Source organism: Benincasa hispida, chromosome 8, assembly GCF_009727055.1.
Source record: "Benincasa hispida cultivar B227 chromosome 8, ASM972705v1, whole genome shotgun sequence".
NCBI classification, from domain to species: domain Eukaryota; kingdom Viridiplantae; phylum Streptophyta; class Magnoliopsida; order Cucurbitales; family Cucurbitaceae; genus Benincasa; species Benincasa hispida.
This window is the reverse complement of record NC_052356.1, coordinates 15,108,129-15,131,865: the sequence shown is the minus strand read 5'-3', so window position 1 is coordinate 15,131,865 and position 23,737 is coordinate 15,108,129.

The window sequence follows — 23,737 nt, the reverse complement described above, 5'->3', positions numbered from 1 at the left end:
ATAATCAACTACCAACAAGATATACTAATGTTCAGAAAATGCTGGGAAGGGACCCATAAAATCAATGCCCCAAACGTCAAACATTTTTGCTCCATAATGGAAGTCAATGGCATTTCATTCTTATTTGATGTAGTGCCAATTCTTTGACATTTTTCGCACGCCACCACATAAGCATGGGCTACCTTGCATAGAGTGGGCCAAAAGTAGCCACACTGAAGAACCTTAGTCGTGGTCTTTTGTCTTCCAAAATGTCCACCATAGAGAGACTCGTGACACTGTGCTAAGATGCACTGAACCTCTGTCTCTGGCATGCATCGTTTTAGAATATAGTCAGGCCCTAATCTGTATAAATATGGATCATCCCATCAATAAAATTTTGATTCATGAAAAAGCTTCTTCTTCTACTAAAAATTGTAGTCTTCCGGAGTTTGCACACAAATTAGATAGTAAATAATATCAGCTTATGGCTCATTGTCACATAAACTCATAAGCTTCTCGTCAGGGAAGCAGTCTTCTATTTCTCTTTCTTTCTTTTGCCTCATTCTCCAATCTTGATAAATGGTTAGCCATTTGGTTTTCAGTCTCTTGTCTGTCTTTGATTTCAATATCAAATTCTTGTAGCAAAAGCACCCATCGGATCAATCTGGGCTTTGTTTCTTTCTTCGCCATGAGATATCTCATTGCAGAGTGATTGTTGTAGATTACCACCTTAAACCTCGATATGGTCTAAATTTGTCAACCGCAAATACTATGGCTAACATCTCTTTCTCAGTAGTAGTATAATTTTCGTGGACGTCGTTAAAGGTTATGCTAGCTTAGAAAACTAGATGCAAGATTTTTTCTTTTTACTATCTGCACAGCTCCCACTGCATAGTTACTCACATCACACATTAGCTCAAATGGCTATGACCAATTTGGCACCACCAGAATGGATGCGGAGATAATGCATCTCTGAGCTTGCTAAATGCTTGAATGCAAGCGTGATGACGGGCAGAAATGCACGATATTATAGGCCTTTTATTTAGAATTATGAGGGCTAATAAGTAGAATATGCAGTGATTATACTAAGAATTCATGTGAAAAGTGAGCTTGCGTTAATCAACATGTAAAATCTCGGCTAACCCACTATTATGCGTTATTTTGCATCCAATTGTCTATTTTTTTAGCTATCGTAAGAATCGGTCGAATGCGGTGAATCTCACCATCGCAGAGGCGATTGCATATGTTCAACGCATGGATGTTGCAGCCGTTGAACCGCATACGTCCATCACATAGAGGTTGTGGCTACAGAGTAATAACCATAATAGAGGGATGAATGCAAGGGTGGTGGAATGCGATGGTACTTCGGAAACCAAGCATGAACGCATACCTCGGGAGTATCAAAAGATGATATTGACATTTCACCTACCACATCGTTAGTAGCAGAGATTCAGAGTAGGTCCAGCACGCTGTTAGCAGCAGAAATTCAGAGAAGGACCACTAATGCTGTCAGCGATCAAATCTATAAATAGAAGCCTTAGAGCCCAACTTCAATTTATCTGAGCTTCTACCTTAGGGCAAATCCTTGTGATCATAGACGAAAGCGTGAGAAGATATTCTTGAGAGTTCTTCATTCCTTCAACCATTCCGAGTGATGACCGAAGCTTCACTGGAGATAGATCTCGAGAGAGACTACTCCACTGCCCATCCATGGCACCACCTGCAGCCTTGACACACATCTGATGAAAGTAAGAAATTGCTTACATCTAGCCCTCCATCTCTCTTCTATCTCTGTATTGTATTATATTTTGGCTTAAGACATTATTACATCTTGTGATCAATGCATTTCTTTATTTCCTTCGATTCCATCTTCATTTACCTTTGTTTTATTATCCTTTACTTCCATTACATCGACTAAGTAAGATTGCTAGAGTATCACATACTTAAATCATGCGACATAGACATATGAAGCATGTAGCAAACCACCGAGAGGTGTGCGTTGCGCGAGTGTTGTGAGAAAATCCTTTTTACTTAGTGTGAGGCTGTAGCAACACTTGTCTATGAGCGGTCGTAATGCTTGTCTATGAACAGAATCAGCAGCGACTAACTGCCCGGGAGGATAAGTAGTTGAACTCACTAAGCGAAGTAAGCAGTGTTCCTAGGGATAGGAATAATCTTATGTCAACCATGCTTTATGTGATTACCTTGTCTTATGAGCGAATCACTCATCATTTGGACATACTTGAGAGAGTAGTCTAAAAACCAAATCTAGGCTTGAGAGAGTCAAATTGGATCGCATAAGCAAGAATAGAGGTTTAGAAATAAGTTCTGTTTATTATTACACATTGTATGCACCTTATAGATAGGATATGATAGTATGCGGTCACATCGCATGTGTCCAGAAGTAGGATACGGTGGTATGCGGTCACCTTGTTTATGTATGAGAGCGCGTGAGTAAGAATAGAGACTTAGACATAAGTTCTATCGACACTATCGCATATGCATCGCCTGCGTCTTAGTCAATTGTGTATAACATAATCGCATAACTTGGGCTGATTGGGGTTACCCTTGCGATCAAACTTATTAATACGGTGAAGTCATCCCCTCCATCATTTTATCTATTTTTCCATGCATCTTATTATGCGTTAACAGTTGTCGTGTCTCTAACTCTCATAGTCATACTTCCATTGCTTAATCTGTTTAGTTAGGAGTAGGAGTAGCACATAGTCCTTAAACTTCAATATTATTTTATTCTTCGCCGCAAACACATTACGTCATAACATTTAGCTACAAGTCCCTCACCCGAGAAACTTGCGATCTCATTATACTTGGCGAGAGAGTAAGAAAACTTGTGGTAGGAACGTATGGTCATCGCATAGGTTCTTAGACACATATTGCATATCCCTTAGTCCAACGCATGACTAGTGACGCATGGAGAATGAACGTTGAATGCATATTTATTTACTCCATTTTCCACGCACCAAGAGCGGACTTAAGGGGCATGCGATTTGGGATAATCCTTTGATGAATCTTCTATAGAATCCCACATGACCCAAAAAACTTTTCAAGGTTTTAACATTTACAGGCACATGGAGCCTGGCGATTGCATCAATCTTCGCCGCATCCATTTCAAGTCTTACTTTGGAGACTTTATTCCCTAACACAATGCCCTCCGTCATCATAAAGTGACATTCCTCCCAGTTGAGGACAGGGTTGGTATCTTCACAATGCTTTAATACTTTCTTCAAATTCTCAAGGCAGGTGTTATATGTGTTACTAAAAACAGAGAAATCGTCTATTAAGACCTCTACAAACAGTTTCAGAAAGTCTAAAAATATTGCCATCATACAGCTCTAGAAGGTTCCATGCACATTACAAAGCCCAAAGGGCATGCATCGGAAAGCGAATGTGCCAAAGGGGAACGTGAGCATCGTTTTCTCTTGGTCCTTTGGTGCAATTGCTATCTGATTATATATGGAATAACCTTCTAGAAAATAGAAGAATTCATTCCCCATAAGTCTATCTATCATTTGGTCAATAAATGGTAGCAGAAAATGATCCTTCTTTGTCGTTAGATTCAACTTTCGATAATCCATACATATCCTCCATCCAGTCACAGTCCTTGTAAGAATTAGCTCATTCTTACTATTTTCTACAATCGTCATTCCTCCCTTTTCTGGCATGAATTGTACTGGGCTTACCCAGTTGCTGTCAGAAATGGGGTAAATGACCATTGCGTCAAACCATTTTATTATTTCTTTCTTAACCATCTTTCACATAACTGAATTCAGCCTACATTGTCTTTCCATAGAGTCTTCCCTTCCTTCCTCTAATCGAATCTTATGCACGCAGTATGAGGGACTGATTCCCCGTATATTGGGAAAGGTCCATCTAGTGACCTTCATATGCTTTCTCAACATCTACAGCAGGGCCATCTCACCATCTGCACTCAATGTGGCAGAGATAATGGCTGTCAGAGTGTCATTATTGCCCAAGTATGCTTATTTGAGATGCACTGGTAAAGCTTTAAACTTTAGGACAAAGGCTCTTTCAATGATGGTTTTATCTTTGTTGCTTCTCTTTCACTTAAATTCAAAGACTAAAAAATAAGGTCAATCTTAATTTTCGCATGGACTTTTTCTGTAGCTAACTCATTCTCCTCTTCTTCTCGTAATTCTTTCTTAAGCAACTCTCAACAGTTAACACCGAGATCGTCGATGTGCTAATAGGTTTCCAGCTCATCCAAGAATTTCAATGTGTTAAACACATTGAACTTGACTTGTTATTTACTCTGATAGTTAATTCTTCTTTTTGTACATCGATCAAAGTGTACAAAACTTGATACGTAAAATGGAAAATAGTAATTTAACCTAAATGATAAGTTTTAGAACACTTGAAACGTTCAAAGTGTACAAAACTTGATAGGTAAAATAAAACCAAAATTCTTCGATTAAATTAAAGTATAGAAAGTTTAAAGATTTCTATATATATTTGATAGAACATGAAATCCAATGACAAACTTTCTAATTGCTTTAAATTGGTTTTTCAACATCATTGGAATGGTGTTCCAGATCACCTTATATTATTTGTTTCTATAAAACTTGCATAAATCAATAAAGAGTTATTGAATTAATATTGTTAAACAAAAGTTGTTTCGACAGGTCAGATGCGTCTTACTCAAAGAGTTGAGAGTATCTCGATGTAGTGGAAGAAAAGTATGACTTCCTGGTCATTATTGAGACTAAGATGCATTCCTCATATAGTTTAAATAAGAAGTCTATTGTACACTAACATGATTACAAAGATTCTCTCAGCTAAAGTGTTAGAATATTTTCAAGTAAGACTAGGAAGACTAGATTAATAACCTAGGACAAGTTATGTCCTAAAACTCATGGTTTATAAACAATAAAACTTATTCTGAAAAATTCAATAAGTTGTTATTAAATATATGTATTGCTTATTTCGTTTTAGAAATCCAATAAACTAAAAAGGCCCATGACTATTACATGAGTACTTGAACTATATGTGGAGACATAAAAATGCAGGTTTAAGTAAATAGTATATGAATGAGGTTGGGTGCCTTGTTCTGTTAACAGTATTGGATGCGGCCCACTCTGTAGTTGTTACAATGAGTTGTAAAGTGCTACAAACGATGTGATCCTAATTTGTACGTATTATGACATGAGGAGTAGGGGCGTCCTATGCAATGGGTTTGTACAAGATGAGACCACGAAATCAGTCACTCTTACTTTATAACATTATTGTTTAACACTGGTTATTTCAAAGCGATGACCTAGGTAACTTAGCCTTAATCTTGAGCTAACTATGAACTTCTGTTTATTGGGTTATCCTTAGATTTGCATATGTAAGGGTATGCTCAACAGTGCCGGCTCAATAAACTTCCATTTCAAGGGTAAGACCGGGTCGATAGTTGGGGATATAGCGTGCAAGATGGAATTCACTCCCACCCGTTTTAAGCATAGTAGAGAGGTTGTTCCCTTAAGTATTGTCTCGGGTCTTGAACAAGGGCCCCCACCCTCTCGTTGGCCTAAGAGAGACTCAGTTTATTGATCGGATCACAAATCAATTGTTCATTAGAGGATCAATGAGACTTAAGGTACAAGAGATAATCTCAAGGGTAAAATAGACATTTGACCAATCGTTATTACGAACAACCTGTGAAGGGTAACTTACTAATTATGGTTATATCGAGTGGACATAATATATCTACAGCAAGGGGAGTGCAACTATGGGCTTTAGTGGAGTGACCTATTAGTTAACGTATGAGGGTTAATTTAGTGTAAAGAGTTTTAGCCAATTAATCTTGGATCATTGGAGCCCATGAACTATAGGTCCACGAGGTCCCTATACTAGCTCGTAAATGGATTAGTTTTAGAGTTACGTGATAAGTTAATTTGAAACGTTCAAATTAGAAAAAAAGGGAAATGGAGAATTAATTAATATTTATATATGATTTAAATATTAAATTTATGAAGGTGGAATTTGTGTAAAATTAATTTAATATTCGATATTAAATTAATTAAAATTATTAAAATTATTTAATTAATTATTTATTATTAATTTTATTAGAAAAATAATTTATGAAATTAATTTTGTAAATAATAAATGTTTTCAGTTTTGAAAAACAAAATTGATTTTTAGAAATCATTTTTGAAAATCAAAATTACAAAAACACAAAATTTAAAATGTGAGATTTCTTCACTACTCAATCAGCTAGCTCACACTAAAACCACCTAAGTTTTGCTTCAAATATCCAAGCATGAGCTGCATCTAATGCAACCTCTTCTTTGCATGAAAGTCGTGCAATAAATAGAGAAGATGGAAGTGGAATTGAGGCTTGCATCAATAGAGTTTTTGTTGATAATTTTGAGTTGAAGAAGTTATTCTTCAAGTGGGTTGTTGCAGTAAGTTCTTCTCCAAATTCCCTTCATTCAAGCTTATTTTGAGTCCCACAACTCAATCTAAAGCTCCAAGAGAATAGTAAGGAAGATCTTGAGGTGGCTCACAACGAAATTTGGAGAAGTTTTGCAGTTGAGAATCGAGATTAAAGAAGTTCTACAAAGGTATTGTTTGAAACCTTCTTATTATTGTATGAGCATGCTTTATTTATAGCTAAAATTAATGAATTAGAATGCTTATTGATCATTATTACTTCTGCTGCATGCTGACATACTCCTACATAGGCGAGCTGCAAGATGCAACCTATGCGTTTGCTTGAGGGGTGCTGAAAAATGTTGTAGAGGCCTTGGGAGACGTTGGTATGCGACCAGTGTTAATGCAAATTTTTACGCTGTGAAGGCCGGAGACAAGGGTTGGAGATGCTTTGGCCAAAAGAGAGGTTTATGCGATGTAAACCGGCCTATGGGATGGTATTTAAACCTATGCATTGGTGTGAGATGGAGGAGTTCAATTGAACTACCAAGCTTAGTGGGCCAGGTGTCGTGTTTAAATGCTTTAAGTATACTTAGTGGCTGAGTAAAGTAGGAGAGCTTAGTTTGACCTCAGCTCAAGCTTTAAGTATACCATCAACTCAAGCTTGCCTTAATATAACAGGGAAGTAAAATAGGAGAGCTTAGTTTGACATTCTCACTTGTGCTAAGGGAGGAAATTTGTTGCCAATTTGAAGATTTATTAGTGCTAAGGACAATCTAGGGTTGCCAAGAGAAATTTCTCATGAATTTGAGCTAAAAGTTTATAGATTTCTCTAAGGGTTCCAAGCTTTTAGATTTCTTGGGCAGGCGTAGAAGATTGATAAATTTTGGGCTTTACAAGAGGAATTAGAGGCAAAAATTTTAAAGTAAGGAAGATAAAGTGTTTATGAACAGGTTCTTAGAAGGAAATTCTATGAAATAACATATGGAATTTAAGTTATTAAGGCCAAAATTTGAATCTAGAAATTTGATGTTTAAATAAGCAGGCAGCTGCATTTGAGGCATAAGCAGGCAACTGATAAGAGAAGTTGTGTGCTATTGAGCGCGAGCATTGGTTGAAGAGTGTGCGTGCAAGGTGAGTGCAAGGTTGTAAGGAATGGAGAGTGTTAGCAAGCGTTTAACGTATAGGCATTCTATGTGTGTCATAAAGCCTAAGTGAGCGTTGTGGGCACATTGCCACTCATGAGTTGAGCGCAAGGTATATTGTCTTTATACCGTGTTGCGATAGAGTATGCTTTGCGACGAAGTCTTGTATACGATGGAAACCATGAAGGTTGTCTAAAGGTGATGTTAAACTTAAGAATATAAGTTAAGCTCAAGAGAGAGCTAATAACTTTAACCAAGTTAAGCTCAAGAGAGAGCTAATAACTTTAACCAAAGGTATTTACTAATGTTACAGGGAAAACACAAATAGGAGAAGCCTATCATCCTTTGAGGAAGTAGCCTAAGACAGTGAATGATAAAGTTTATGAATGTTTTCTCTTATGTGTTTTCAATTCATGATTTACTATTGAGCTAGTTTTCAAGATGTTTCCATAATGAAGTACCACACATGAACTTTTATTTTTGCAATGAGTTTTCTAAGTCAAGGATGAATTTTCTTAAGCATTTCTTCAATGCATGCCTAGTATGAAGGTCAATGAATAGACACATAGTTCAACTTTTTCTTGAAACTTGAAGTTTGTGAAGCATGTGTTAATTGGCATTCTTTGACTTATGTAGTCTTTCATTATGAATGCATCTAAGACTTATTGGAATGCTTAATGTTAAAAAAAAAATTGAGTTTCTTTTCCAAAGAAGAATTATGATGTTATATTGAGGAAGCCCGATACTGAAGGTATGAAGGTATCTAGGTCTCTTGATACATAAGGTATGATGGTATTCAGCATATTACCACGTGCACGTAGGTATAATGCTATAGACGCTAGTTGTGTTGAGATTACTCTACATCAGCTAAGGATTGATGTTGAGGGATCGAGCAAAAAGGTTTTTTCTCAACTAAAGTTTAGTGAAGAGAATTTTTAATGAGATGTTGATGCTTGAGTTCTAAGGTTTGATTGTTTTACATGTTTTCTTGTACACGAGTATAGATGTTTTAAACCTTGATGTTTAAAGGAAATTGATGTTTTAACGATGCTCAATAAGTATGTTTTAAAGTAGTCACTCATTGGGCTAATAGCTCACTCTTTCCAATGTTTTCTTTTATCCCGATAACGGTCAACATCCTAGAGGATAGTTATTCTGCAAGTCTGCCACTCAATATTCAAGGGTTGAAGTGAAGTTAACTTAGGTTGTTAACGGTTGTCCTTCATGTACATATTAAGGGACCTAAACTAGTTTTGAGATGAGAACACAGTCTCTAGTTGATCATGTTATGGTTTATATGTATGAGTTTGGCATATGTTTTATCTGCTTTGGTTAGGTTGTTTGAGAAGTTACATGTTATAACTGTTTATCAGGTGTTTAAGTTTCTATTGTGAAGGTAGAGGGATGAGTTATGATATTGGTGTCACACAAGGGTTGACATTAGCTGTCTTCACTTATTCTTCTAGGATAGGAATGTTGGGTTTTATGTCCTAAAAACTCGCAGTTTGTAAAATGATAAACATTTTCTATTATCAATATACTTGTTATTGATCTCATAAATTGTATGAAAGTCTAAATCCAATAAACGAAGACCTATGACTATTGTATGAGTACTTGAACTTTATGTGGAGACATAAGAGTGGATCGGGTTCGAGTAAATAGTGAAAATGATCTATGGTATATGAATGAGGTTAGGTACCTTATTCTGGTAACACCATTGGGTGCGGCCTACTCTGTAGTTGTTACAAAGAGTTGTAAAGTGCTACATACGATGTGATCCTAATTCGTACCTGTTATGACATGAAGAGTGGGAGCATCCTATGCAATGAGTTTTCATAAGATCAGGACCAAGAAAAAAGCCACTCTTACTTTATAATGTTGTTTACTGTTTAAGACTGATTATTTCACCTAGATGACCTAGGTGACTCGATCTTAATCCTGAACTAACTATGAACTCCTGTTTATTCGGGATTACTGTTAGATTTTCATAGTTGAGGGTTGGCTCAACAGCGCCGGCTCTATAAGACTCCCATTTCATGGGTAAGACCAGATAGATAGCTAGGGACATAGAGTGCAAGAGGGAGTTCATACCTACTCGATTTAGAGATAGGAGAAAGGTTATTCTCTCAAGTACTGAATCTAAGTCTTGAACAAGGAGCCCCACTATCTCATTGGGCTGAGAGAGTTTGGTTTGATGATTGGATCACAAACCAGTTGTTCATTAGAGGATCAGTAGGGACTTGAGGAATAAGACGTAATCTCGAGGGTAAAACAGATATTTGACCCAGCCATTATTACGACAACCTGTAAAGGGTCGACTTGCTGATTATGGTTAAATCATGTGGACATAATATATCTACAGTAAGAGGAATGCAACTATGGGCTTTAGTGGAATGACCCATTAGTTAACGAATGGAGATTAATCTGGTCTAATGAGTTTAGCCAATTAATCTCGGATCGTTGGAGCGCATGATCTGTAGATCCGCGAGGTCCCCCTACTAGCTCGTAACGGACTAGCTCTAGAATAACGTGATAAGTTAATTTGAAACGTTTAAATTAGAATTAAGGGAATTAGTAATTATATGAGATATAATTATGTTTAATTTTAGAATTAAACGGAATAGGAGAATTTATATATTTGAATATGATTTAAATATATAAAAATGAATATGTGTTAAAATTAATTTAATATTTAATATTAATTAATTAAGTTTTATTTAATAATTAATTTATGAAATTAATAATTTTTCATTTTTAAAATCAAATAGATTTTTTAAATCAAATTATTTGATTTTTAGATAAAATTGGAAAATGGAAAACAAACACACTTAAATGGAAAATGTAGTTTTTCCATTATCCATCTTTGAAGTAGCTCACACATGAAGCAACATCTTGGCCTTGTCTTCTCCAAGCATGAGCTACAACTCATGCAGCTCTTCTCTTTTCATGTTGATCTGCAATATAATGAAGAGATTGGAGTGAAAATCGGGCACGCAATCTATAGAGTTTTGAGAGAAAATTCGGTTTGAAGAATGGTTCTTCAACAAGGTTGCAGTAGTGAGCTTTTCTCCTTCATCCCTTGATTCAAGCTTGTTTTGAGTCTCACAACTCAATCTAGAGCACCAAGAGAATAGTGGGGAAGATCTTGAGGTGGTCTTCAACAAGATATGGAGAAGATTGCAATTGGAGAAGGAGCTTTGAAGAAGTTCTACAAGAGGTATGTCTTGAAACCCATTTTTCTGCAGAAGCATGCTTTATATTATGCCAAAATTGGTGAATTTGAGTGCTTAGATGATCCTTGAGCTTCTACTGCTGTTGATACAATACTACAAGGAAGCATTTCTAGGAGGGGGTGTGACATCAGAAGGAACCGTTATAATCACTACTACGTGCATTTCATTCTCTTCGATCTTATCTTTTCTTTCTTTTTATGAAGTCACACTAGGAGCTAGTGCTTGCTATCTAAAAATTGCTCCATGGATCTCATAAAAAATGTTTGATGCTTCTTGGGGCTTCTTTGGTGACCGTGAAGTCACCGAATGAATTGTCGAGTAGATAGATTAGATCCGGACGCGGTTGTCTCCGCGGCAATATGGACCCGACCCGGTCCTACCTACCCCAGGGCACCATAGCATGTTCTCTTATGATCCTTCGAATATAGAGGAATTGAAAGTGAATTTTTTTAAGAAATGTGGTGACATTCTATTGGTTGCTAAGATGATGGGAGTATTTAATTAAAAAAATTATGACAGGGTAAAAATATAGAGCAACAATTGGAAGAAGAAGAAAAAGAAGAAGATGCTAATGAAACAAAGATGTACAAAATTATTGAATAAAAAAATTTCAAAATAAATAATCATAAAAACATATTATTTAGAGTCTAAAAAACTACATCAAATACCTCAAAGATATAAATTAACTCTGCACCTCAAACACTGACATATGAGCTCAGACTAAATAACTCTGGATTCTAGACGCAGATATATGAACTCCACAGATATATGAACTCCAAACATTCTATCTTAACTCAACGCCGCAAACAACCCCAAATATTTATGTAACCTCTATCACCAATAGGTAGAATAATATTTAGTAGATATCCTTATTTATCTACCACTTATACTCATATTTTATAAAAAATCAATATCCCTACTCTTGGAAAATAGTTAATATCAAACCATTTATTTTTATTTATTTAAAGAATATGGAAAAGTAAGGGACAATTTCCAATACTAACGGAGTACTACTATTCCACTTGTTCACATTATTAGTGATGGTGGGTCACACTCTCTTTGTCAAAGGATGTTGATGTGAGATACAGTGAATTAATCGGAAGTATGATAATTTTCCTTTTCTATAAAAAAATGTTATGTTAGAAATGCTACAACTACAATCCTAACTTAAATTTAAATTAAGTTATTTTAATTAACAAAATAAATAACAACTTAAAAATAAATATTAACTTAATTTTAAGGTAATTTTAAGGTGTAGTTGTAAAGATACTAATCAGATCTAAATTATTTGTAGATATAGTACAATGCAAAACAATTTGATGATATAGCAAAATTTAGATTTTGCTTTTAAAATCTATCAATGATAAGCTATATCATTAGTTGAGGTTTATCAATGATAGACCATATTACTGGTAGGAACTTATTAGTAATATTTTGCTATATTTACAATTCTTTAAATGTGTTATAAACACTTAATTATTATCCCTAAAAGTGATACCTAATATATATATATATATATATATATATAATATTATAATGCACAATAATAATATGAAAATGGTTAATTAATAATTAATATGTGATAATTAATGCCTAGAAATATGGAAGTTAAGAAATTTTTTTAAGGGCCTGTTTGTTTTGCCGCTATTTTCCTGAAATTTCATATAAATATTTAATATCTCTGTTTCTTTCACAAAATTTTAGTTTTTAGTTTAATTAATTAAATATTAATATCAATTACTCATCATTAATCATTTTAATTATCTATTAATATAAATATATTAATTAGACTAATAAATTTTAATTAATATCTTTATAATTAATATTTTATGTTATTTTACATATTTAATATAAATTATTATTATTTTATCAATATTCTAATTAATTTATAATAATTTTATTTTTTGTAATCAATTTAAATTAATTAATTATGTTTAATAAAGGTTTAATATAAAAGTATTCATCTATTCTTATTTTTATTGATTAATAATGTTAAATTTATTTGATGAATACAATAATTGATCTCTGGTATGTAATTAAATCACTATTTAATTTTAATTTTTATATACGGGCAAATTGAAAACACACGTATTTAATTTTCAAGTCTTAATTATCCTGCATATCCAAACACAAACATTAATTATTCAAGACATTTAAAATTTAGACATTCAAATTTTAGGTATTTAATATCTATATCTATAAAACAATGTTTGCGATCGAAATGGGTGTCACAGTTATTTTTATTTTTATTTTTTTAAATTGAGTTTATCTGGTCAGCAATGATTTTTTAAACTAACTTAATCAAATCGATTGAATAAATATATCCGCTCAACCAATTTCTTTCTCATAGGTTTATGGATTAGTGATCCATAGTGTGCGATGGTTTAGAACAACTCTTAATTATTTTAAGTATTTTCATATTTAAAATTCGATATTTTCAACGGAATTGTATTAAAAAAAAAAAAAAAGAACTTTGATATACATACTATTTAATCTCATTTTGCTTTTGTAAAATTAAATCATATGTATGGCATAATATATAATAATTATATAATACCATACAATAATAGTTAAGCACAATTTTTAACACACAACATTTTCATATAAATTAATTAATACTAGTTGAGATTCATTTAGTTGGTAATTATAAATTGATTGTATTGATTATAAATTTAATATTAGAAACATTTTGAACCTCTTTTAAAGTCGAAGTCTAGTTTTAAAATTTTTTATCAATTACAATTTTTTTTAAAAAAAAAAAAATCTAAAAAGTTGAGATATGACTATTCAATTTTGATCGAATTTATAATTAATTTCAAATTTTTCTTTGTATATCATTATAAAAACCACACCATTAATCGTTACACATCAATCCAATAATATCTAAAATTTTATTTGATAGCGATGTTTTTTAATTTTTAATTTTATGATTGTTTCATTCTAATTTATCAATTATACTCTTAAGTGAAAAAGACGATTCTTAATCAAACTTTTAAAGAAAAACATGTTTTAAAAACCTCTTTTTAGTATCTAAAACTTAACTTGATTTTTGAAAATAATTAGTAAACAATAGATATATAATAAAATGTAAAAAATTAGTGAAAGTAGGAACTTATAAACTTTATTTTAGAAAACTTAAAACTAAAAACTCAATAGTTATTACCTAAAATATGATTCTTTTATTTAAAAAATTAAATTATTATAAATTATTTTATATATTCTTTTTCATTTCACCTTTTCATGGGTAGGCCAAAGTGAGGTTGATTCAATGTTGATATATGTAGACATAGAAGATACATCCGTCATTCATTTTTAATTCATTTAATTATTTGCATGACACGTGTGGTAAATTGTGATATTCAAGTCAATTGTTTATTTTTATTTTTTTAAGAGATGTTCATATGTGGCTAAATATTCATTCCCTAGGAGTAGTTGATAATATGAGAATCAAAGTTATAGATTAATTAATTCCGAAAATGTAATTATTGATCAAGTGGAAAAATTCCTTAAAAACGTAACGTTTTTCTTCTTTAAAACAATAGTTAATTAATATGAGTACACAAGTGTAACATAAAATTAGAGTTTAAATGTGAATAAGAGCATAACTCAACTGGTATAGTATTTATACTATCGATATTGAAATTTAAGATTCGATTCTCCCACACCACACTTTAATTATAATACCTTCGTAAAAAAAAAACAAATTAAATGTATTAAAAATTATAGTATTGATTTTAATTAAGTGATTCCAATTATTTCAATATTTTTCTCATTGATGATACACAATATTGTAAGTTATTAGTTTTCTTTTTCTTTGTTGAATGTGGGAGACCTTAATTTTTTTTTTTTTTTTTATCAGTTACCTTAAGCAAAAATTCATTGGGAAACTGCAATCAGATCATTAACAATGAAAGACCACATCATCCTCTTTCAAGAATAAGGTGAAGCACATCAATTGATAATACATCTTTTCAGACTCTGAGATTCTCGAAGAGGATGCCAAAGATGCTACATTGTAAGCAGCTTTATCAGTTAACCATTAGAGAAAATGGTAAGTAATATGGATGCATTTTTTTTCTCCTCGAACACCAAACATCTCAAGTTACAACTTAACTGTTAGGTTTGAAAGCTAATGAAAATGTTTAAAACTACTTAAAAGTTTAGGACATGCTTGATAGAGAACTTAAAAGCCAGGGTTAATGAAAAAATAGTTGTATTTCATGTTATGAGATATATGTTTGGGTTGTAGATTCAGAAATTGAATTATAAGTTAGACAATTGTTTAAGATGTATTATACTATTATAAATCATAAAACTAGTTGAAGCTGTCCATTAATATTTAGTTGACAATAAACTATTATTAATCTATAATGAATATGATTTATGTTTAAAAAATTTATTATAAGAGAAATTTTTATAAATAAAAAAATCCAATAAAATATTTATATTTTATAGCAAAAAGTTCAAAAAAATGCTTTGTACTTTTGTAATTTTTTACTGTAAAATATAAATATTTTTTTTTATATTTAGAAAGACCTCTTTATATAATTATTATTTTGTGATATTAGATAATTTTATTAAAGATTACATAATACATATTATATTTAAAAAATAAATCAAATTTATAAAATGACATATTGTAATTTTAAATGTTTTTTTCTTTATTCAATATAATTCTGCATTTTAAATTTTAATAAAATCTATATACAATCAAAACATAAACAAAATTGTTTTTAAAATTTGCCCCGTTTGAATCATAGAATCTAAAACTATTTTAAAAAATAGAATATGAATTATCAACTAAATAAATATTTACTGAATGAATCTAAAATATAAAACAAATCTAGATTTTCTACCATTTTTAAATAATCTAGCCAAATAAAAGAGGCTGGTAATAACATTGAAGTTAATAAAGTATTAATAATTTCTTGTGAAAAAAATCAGATTTGCAATAATTCTTCTTTAAAGTTGTACTACTGATCATTATGCTGTTTATAAAAGTATACATATTCATATAAATAAATATCTGAACTATCATTTAAATTTTTCTTGAATAACAAGAATTGGTATGCGTGCCTAAAATCTACGAGGATGCTAGCAATTTTATACGAAATAGACCCTTAATTAAGGGTTAAAACAAACTTTGTGAAACATCAAAACTTGAAACCAAAACTTAATATTTGACGGCATTTTTATATAATCTAGCCAAATAAAAAGAGGTTGATAATAATCATTGAAGTTAATCAATTATTAATAATTCCTTTCGAAGAAAAAAAAAATCAGATTTGTAATATATATTTTTTTAAATGTTGTACCATTAAAAGTATACAGATTAATATAAATATCCGAACGATCATTTAAATTTTTATTGAAGAGCGAGAATTGGTAGGTGTGCTTGGTCCATGAGGATGCTATAACTTAAATTTGTGATGCCAATTTGAAGCGAAATATGAATAAATATATATTGTGAAAAGAATTCTGGTCGCTTCCTTCTTAGAAATTGAAAAAGGATTTTTTTGTTATATATTTCTAGAGAAAATTTTAATTTATACTCTAAAATTTGAAGTTATATCAATTTAAATTATGAATTAATATTTATATAAATTTAAATTTTAAACTATTGTAAATGTATTAATTAACACCCTCCTTCAAACTTAGTTCGAAAAATATATATCAGATTGCTTCAATTGAACTTCTAAACCGTTAGAAGTGAACCAATCATTTATTAGGATTATATTTAAAAACTGTTCATACATTCATTTCTTACGTTAGGCTTCTTAAAATGTCGGATTAATAAAATGGATGTGCATAACTGACGTAAGGACAATTTTCAAATCAAATTTTAATTAAGAGACTAAATCGATTAGCTTGTAAAATGTGTGGGAATTCAATTGATAAACTTATAAGTCTCACACAATGTTTATCCAAATAGAACGTAATGAAACATGTAAATTGATATACTTAGGAAAGTTCAAAGTTTAAAATTGATACAACAATGGATATAAACTTCAAAGTTTAAAAGTGTAAATTAATATTTTCTCTTATTATTATTCTAGTTATGTGTAAATTGTTGATGTGGTATATCTCTTCAAACATATTATTATGGTAAAGAGAGAGTGGAGGCTGAACAAAAGATGTCGTTTGGAACCCTACCAGTCAGTCAAGGGGAATTGGTCGGGTGCTTTAGGACCATGCGAGTCATGTTTGCTTGATTGGATTTAAACTCATTAAAAAGGAATGTGACTTCAAGGTTACAGAGGCTTTGGCTATTTGTAAGGGTCTGGAAAGTATTTGTTCTAACAATGTATTGTCATATTTGGATCAAGTCTGACTGTTTGAAAGTGGTTCATCTTTTTAATGATGGTTATTTGAATCTCTCAAAGGTTTCATTTTTCGTAAAGAAAGTCAAGTCGATGATTCTCAATTTGAATGATGTTTCTTTCCCACGTTAGGCGGGATAACAATTTTTTTTTTTCTAATTAAGAAGATTTTGAAATTTGTACAAATTAAATTAAAGGAAAATGAGAATTTTAGAGGAATAGGAGAGAGAAAAATCCTAGCCATTTTTACTTCTTTCCAAAATTTCATTCTCTCTCCAACAATTTCCTATTCTCCAATACGCATCTATGCAATGTGACATTTAAAGAAAACAACCTTTTCTCTTATTCTTTCAAAATGATCTGAATTTTTGAACATGCGTGTAGTAGGAGAATCCAATTTTCTAACATTTTCTAACATTTAAAGAAAACAGCCTTTTCTCTTTTTCTTTTCTTCTCCCACACACATTCTCTCTTTTCTTCCTCTAATTTTCTCCCATTGAGTTTTGTTTTTGAAATAAAAAACTTGTTACCCACGATATTACAACTTTTTGAAAATATCATAGATAAGCGAAGAAAACTAAATCTAGAATAGAACATAGAGTTTTGTGCAATACTTCTTGCGTCTGCGAAACAATGTGCTCGTGGAAAGATATATTTTCACTAATGTAAGTCAAACAATTACAATGACACTCAAATAGCCTAACTTAAAGAACGCTTACTTAGATTTTCTTTTGGCGTGACCTCCCTCTTAATAAAACTTAAGCTCCCCTAAGTGTGAGATCCCCTCACCTTCAATGTACTTAGGCTCCCCCTAAGTATAAGAATATCGATGAATGATTACTTAGGCTCCCTCTAAGGATGAGATTCCTTCTTACCAAGACTTTATCTTTCCACCTTCAAATGAAGACTACTCCACTTGATGAATTTAGGCTCCCTTAAGTCTGAGAAACCCTTATCAAGTTGCAATAGAACGATTCAACTAGATCTAGAGAAACAGTCAAGATCTACAACAACAACATGCTTCCACAATTCTAAGAATTGACACACTTGAGGTTTTCGATGAACACACGAGACAATGGCTCAAAATCTTCAAAATGACTAATTCTAAAATTGAACAAAACATATATATATATATATGAAGATCTTTAAGAAAATAATAAACCATCTATGCAAGGAAAAACATAGCAAGCCAGGAATGTATAGAATCCCACTAACAGATAAGGAAAAAAATATTTTACAGAATCTATTGTCTTTCACGTTACAATGTCCTTGAAAATGTTAGCATGTTACAAGACATGTCGCAGCGGATAGGAATCACATTAACAAATATACAATACACATATCAACATATAAGAAACCAATCTTAAAACAGAATCAACACGACAAGAAACATACTATAGAAACATGTCATTCAAGTTTTGCCTATAATAAAATTAGCCACTCATATTGAGAAATAAACTCCCGGACAATTTTTTTTCCCTCTTTCTTTTTCTCTCAACTTTCCCTCATCATGTCCTCTCTATTATTTCTTTCTTCACTCTCTATTTTTCTTCTTTACTCGAAACATCTTATTGTTTCAATTATAACGTTGACAATAAGCTAAGACATGTGTTCACAGTCATTTTGTTAACCGTGGCGTTCAATTATTTTCAAATGGTAATGTTAATCATACATTATCTAATGTTCAAGATCTTTATTTGGTTAATTGATTATACTACAAAACTTTTTGATATCAAGTTCATATATGATTATGTGTATTATTTCAAACTTTTTACGTTACTATGGATGTACTCTTGTTAATCTCTAATAAGGTTGCTATAAATATTTTTTGAGCAAATTTTTTAAAATTTTGTAACTATTAAACCTCAATATTTAGAATGACCATATTTGTGTATAGAGAAGCTTGATATTAACATCATGGGTGTTCAAGATTTTTTGACTGGTCATCTCAAGTACTGACCAAAGCTCACTTAATTCGAATTTAATGTGATCAACAAATCACCTCATTTAGAATAAGGCATCAACATTAATCATAATCTATTGTGGCCATGCTCATTAAAATGTGGTGCAATACAGACCACCACATTCAACATCGGGTGTGGTTAACTAAAATTAGGCTAGGCAATTAAATTTAATTTTAGTTGATAATTAAGTTTAGGGACACAGTAGTGAATATAACAATCAAGTCCAAAATATTCGCAGATATAACATAATTAATACAAAAGAATTCACAGATGCAACAAAATTTTAATCTAACTTTCAAAATTTATAAATGATAGACTATATATCAGTCTATCATTAATAGATTTGGTTATATTTGGATTCTTTAAAAATGTTGTTATACAATTAATTATTAGCCTTAAAAGTAGGGGTGTTTAAATGATTTAATAATCCAAACGACTCAGACTACCCAACATAAAATGTAAGGGTTAGGTTGTGTTAAATTTTTTCTGTTTTTGTTGGGTTGGGTTGGGTCAGGTCGTGAATCTGACTAAAAACAATTTGGATTGACCCACCCAATCCAAGTTATATATATTAATTTGATTAATTTGTGAATTTTTAATATATATATATATATATATACATTAATTGTTATGATATTTGTCTTTGTTTAAAACTTATAATAAATATCATAAATATTCGATTTTTAATATTTGCATTTTATGAAATTGTAGTTATTAGTTAGATAAATTTACATATTTTGAATTAAAAAGAAAAAAAAATTATAAACCGACAAGATAAAACAAGACAAGACAAGATCCGACTTGACCCGAATTTATTTGCGTGGGAGACTTTGTTTGGGTCTTTTGGATTGTCAATCCAATCAACTTGAATTTTTGAATTAATAAAAAAAAAACACCCTTAACCCAAATCTATTTGTTGATTGTTTGTATAAGTTTCTTTTATAGAAGCATATTCTACACACATTTGACATTTTATTTTCATCAAAGTGGAGAGCCGGAAAAAGAGAAAAGTTGGGCAAGAATTCAAAATAATATCAGACTCTAAAGATATAACGTCTAAAACAAGATGTGTGGGAAAGGGACCGAAGCAAATCACAGAAAAGCGTTGATTTGAAATTTGATATTGAGCATGGAATTGTGAGGCTGTTCTAAAGTGGAGCCTTGAATACTCAGAAGAAAGAAACATAGACCACAACGCAACTCAAATTAAACCCCACAAATGTGTTAAAAATACAATGGCTCCATCTCTTGACATCACCCAATGTGCATTTGATATGTCACTGATCACGATGTTTCTATTAATCTTGTTTTAAGACTCTCAGTTTTGTATAGAATAGCTGAATCTTTGAATGTTAAAATGTCTCTTAACCTTTGATTTTATTTTTATATTTGATAAATTCTTTTGATATTAGGTCTAATTCATCATTGAACTATTCGACATTTTTTCATAAAAAACCCACAAACAAATGAAACTAAAAATTTTGAAAGTTTAATATTATATATGAGAGCAAAGATCTTTTGAGGGTCTCCAATCAAATAATATTTATAAACTTTTGATCTAGAACTATTAATAGAAATAGTATTAGTAGAAGATTGGGTTGAATCACATAGAACCTAAAGATCATTTGATTTCCTAGTTAAGTGGTAACATGAGAAATTTGGGAAAGATAAATAAAAGGACCGGAAAGATAAAAGGCCATATATTCAAACAATCAAGATGAGCAACATTAAACTTCTAGTTTAAAGGAAGGAGTTTACTCGGGATGTACATGGGTTGGGTTAAATTGGGTTGAGGGTATTTTTTGGACCTACCTGAAAATTCGGGTTAGTTAGGTTGGCAACCCAAAGGACTCAAATGAAATCTCCAACCTAACCCAATCCAACCCAACCCTTAAATTTTGGGTTGGGATGGGTTGAATTGTCGGTTATAACTTATTTTTTTTTTAATTAAAAATATGTAAATTTATATATAACACAAGACTAATAACTAAAATCTCATAAAATTCAAATGCTAAATACCAAATGTCTATGATATTTATTGTAAAATTTAAATAAAGATAAATATCGTAACAATTTTAAAAAAAATATTAAAAATTTACAAGTTAATCAATACAAAGCATTCAAACTTTAAACAAGGATATATATATATACACATATATATGTATACATATATATGTATGTATATACATACCTTGCATTAAAATTTCATTTAATGTAGAAATTAATATAATAGCGACATGTAATTAATTCGAATTTTTTTCGAATCTGTGAGTTGAACTTATGATATTTAATTTATTTAGTATGACTTTGATGTTTATAGTGTTAAAATGTTTAGTTTATTGTTATGTTTAAGAAGTTGATATTTATAGTTTAATACAAAATTATTGTGATAGTTAACAAGTTTAGTATACTTTCAAAAGTTTAATATAGTTTGAAAATTTTAGTTTATTCANTATATGTATACATATATATATACATATATGTATACATATATATATACATATATGTATGTATATATATATATGTATGTATATATATATGTATATATATATTCGAGTGGGTCAACCCAAATTTTTTTAAGTCAACCCACGACTCAACCAAACCCAACAAAAATAGAAAAAGTTTAACCCAACCCAACCCCATAACAAAACTAACCCAACCCAACTCTTACATTTTGGATTGGGTAGTCCGAGTTATTTGGGTTGTTCAAATTGTCGGGTTATTTGAATACCTTTATAGGTTGCTAATCGATCTCATGAACTCTTATATCATTCAATGTACACGACCAACTCACACTCAACCTAACCAACTCGTTTGGAAAGCCAACTTGTTGGAAAATTAGACGAGTGCCCAAACTATTAATTAACACTAAATGCCCTAATTACACTAAATGTCGTCAATGGTTAATCACTTGGATAGTCTAAATTAATTAATTAATTCTCTCTTATTCTAGTTTGATCATGCAAACATAGATTCCTTGAAATTGCCAATAAACATACATCCGTGAATCAAACTTTTCCACTCGACAACCAATACACAAAAATTAAGGATTATGTGAGGAGTTTTAACTATTAGGCAAGACATCATAATCGATGCGTCAAAATCAAGCTAAAGAGATAAAACAAGAAGTAGAGATGCTTGAATCAAGGCACATGTTGGGAATTTATCCTAGATATAAATAAAAATACGGAAACTAAATTATATCTAAAATTCTCACTTCTACTGGTTAGAGTCAAAAGAGGTTATCAATCATAAAATAACAAAAAAAAAAAATTAAGAAGAGAGAAAAAGAGAACAACACAAAAAATATACTGGTTTGCCCTAAACCCGGAACTACGTCCAATCTTCTATAATTGCAAATTCTACTATGATAAAGATTGTAAAAGATTCCAATTCACGCTATAAATCTCTTCCCAAATAGTCCAATACAAACTATTTAATTCTCGGTACCACAATCCATTATATTGAAATTAGCACAAAAGGGAAACACCCCAAGATACTAAGAAAAAATATTCACTATATTTTTCCCTCACTGTTGCACATGGATGACACATACGTAAAAACTTCAAAAAAGACTGTCGTAAGTTGCGCCCAGAAAAACCTAAGAGAGTAAATGGGCCAAGCCCAAAATTTCACTCCACCGCAAGACAAATTTGTCATAATTTTGACTTTAGTCAAAGTCATTTTTCATTCTAATTAAATTANATATATACTCTAAACAATATGAAATTTTATCTCCACAATCCCAACATTCTCCTACTTGGAAACAAAAATCTTGCCTCCTACTACAACAAAACATAATATCTTGATAAAATTCAAGACTATACTTCCACTTGACAAACTCCAAGATTCAACATAAAACCTATAAAATCAACAAAGTAATAAAACAGAAAACCATAGAAAAAACAATTGTAACTCATCTGTGTTTACCTCGAGATATGAGCAAGGTATGTAGAACTGTCTACCAGCATAAAGAATAGTCACGTACTCCCATTTTAGCTAAGTGGTATCAACTAACATTTTCCTCAATCCTGAACATATGTTCTTGAAGAAGATACATTCTGCAAATGATTTGACTCATTTCTTCAAGCTTGCTACCAAGTTGGAGATTCTATCTTTGACCTTAGCAACTATTTTGACCTTCCACTTTGACGTCCTTACTCACCTAAGCAACTTCACCAATCCATTCGAATGTCTGACAACTGAGAGTTTGTGATAGCCATCAATTTCCTCTTTCAAACTTCTTAATTGTTTCTGAACTGATGGATCTTGATTTGATTGATCGAAATTGATGATCATTGCTACTGGCTCAATTACACCTCTATACCTACAATCTGTAGCTTTAACTGGCATTCACCATCTCCCTAATCTTTTGGCAATACTAAACAAAAATATGTACAATGTGGAATCTCTACAGCAAATTGCCACTACCGGGGATCTTAACATGAGTTTAAACTGGCAACTACAAAACTCACAACTGTAACCCTCATCATCCAAATTGCTAATAGAGAGGAGATTTATTTTCATCCAAGACAAAAACTTGACATTTCGTAGTACTAACTTTTCTCCAAACTCTGTCTTTAGATTAATGTCTCCAATCCCAACGATCTTGGAAGCTCTTCCATTTTTCATTTTTATTAGACCACGATGTCCTGATGTGAGAGATGTGAATAGACTCCTCTATGAAGTTATGTGTATGGAAG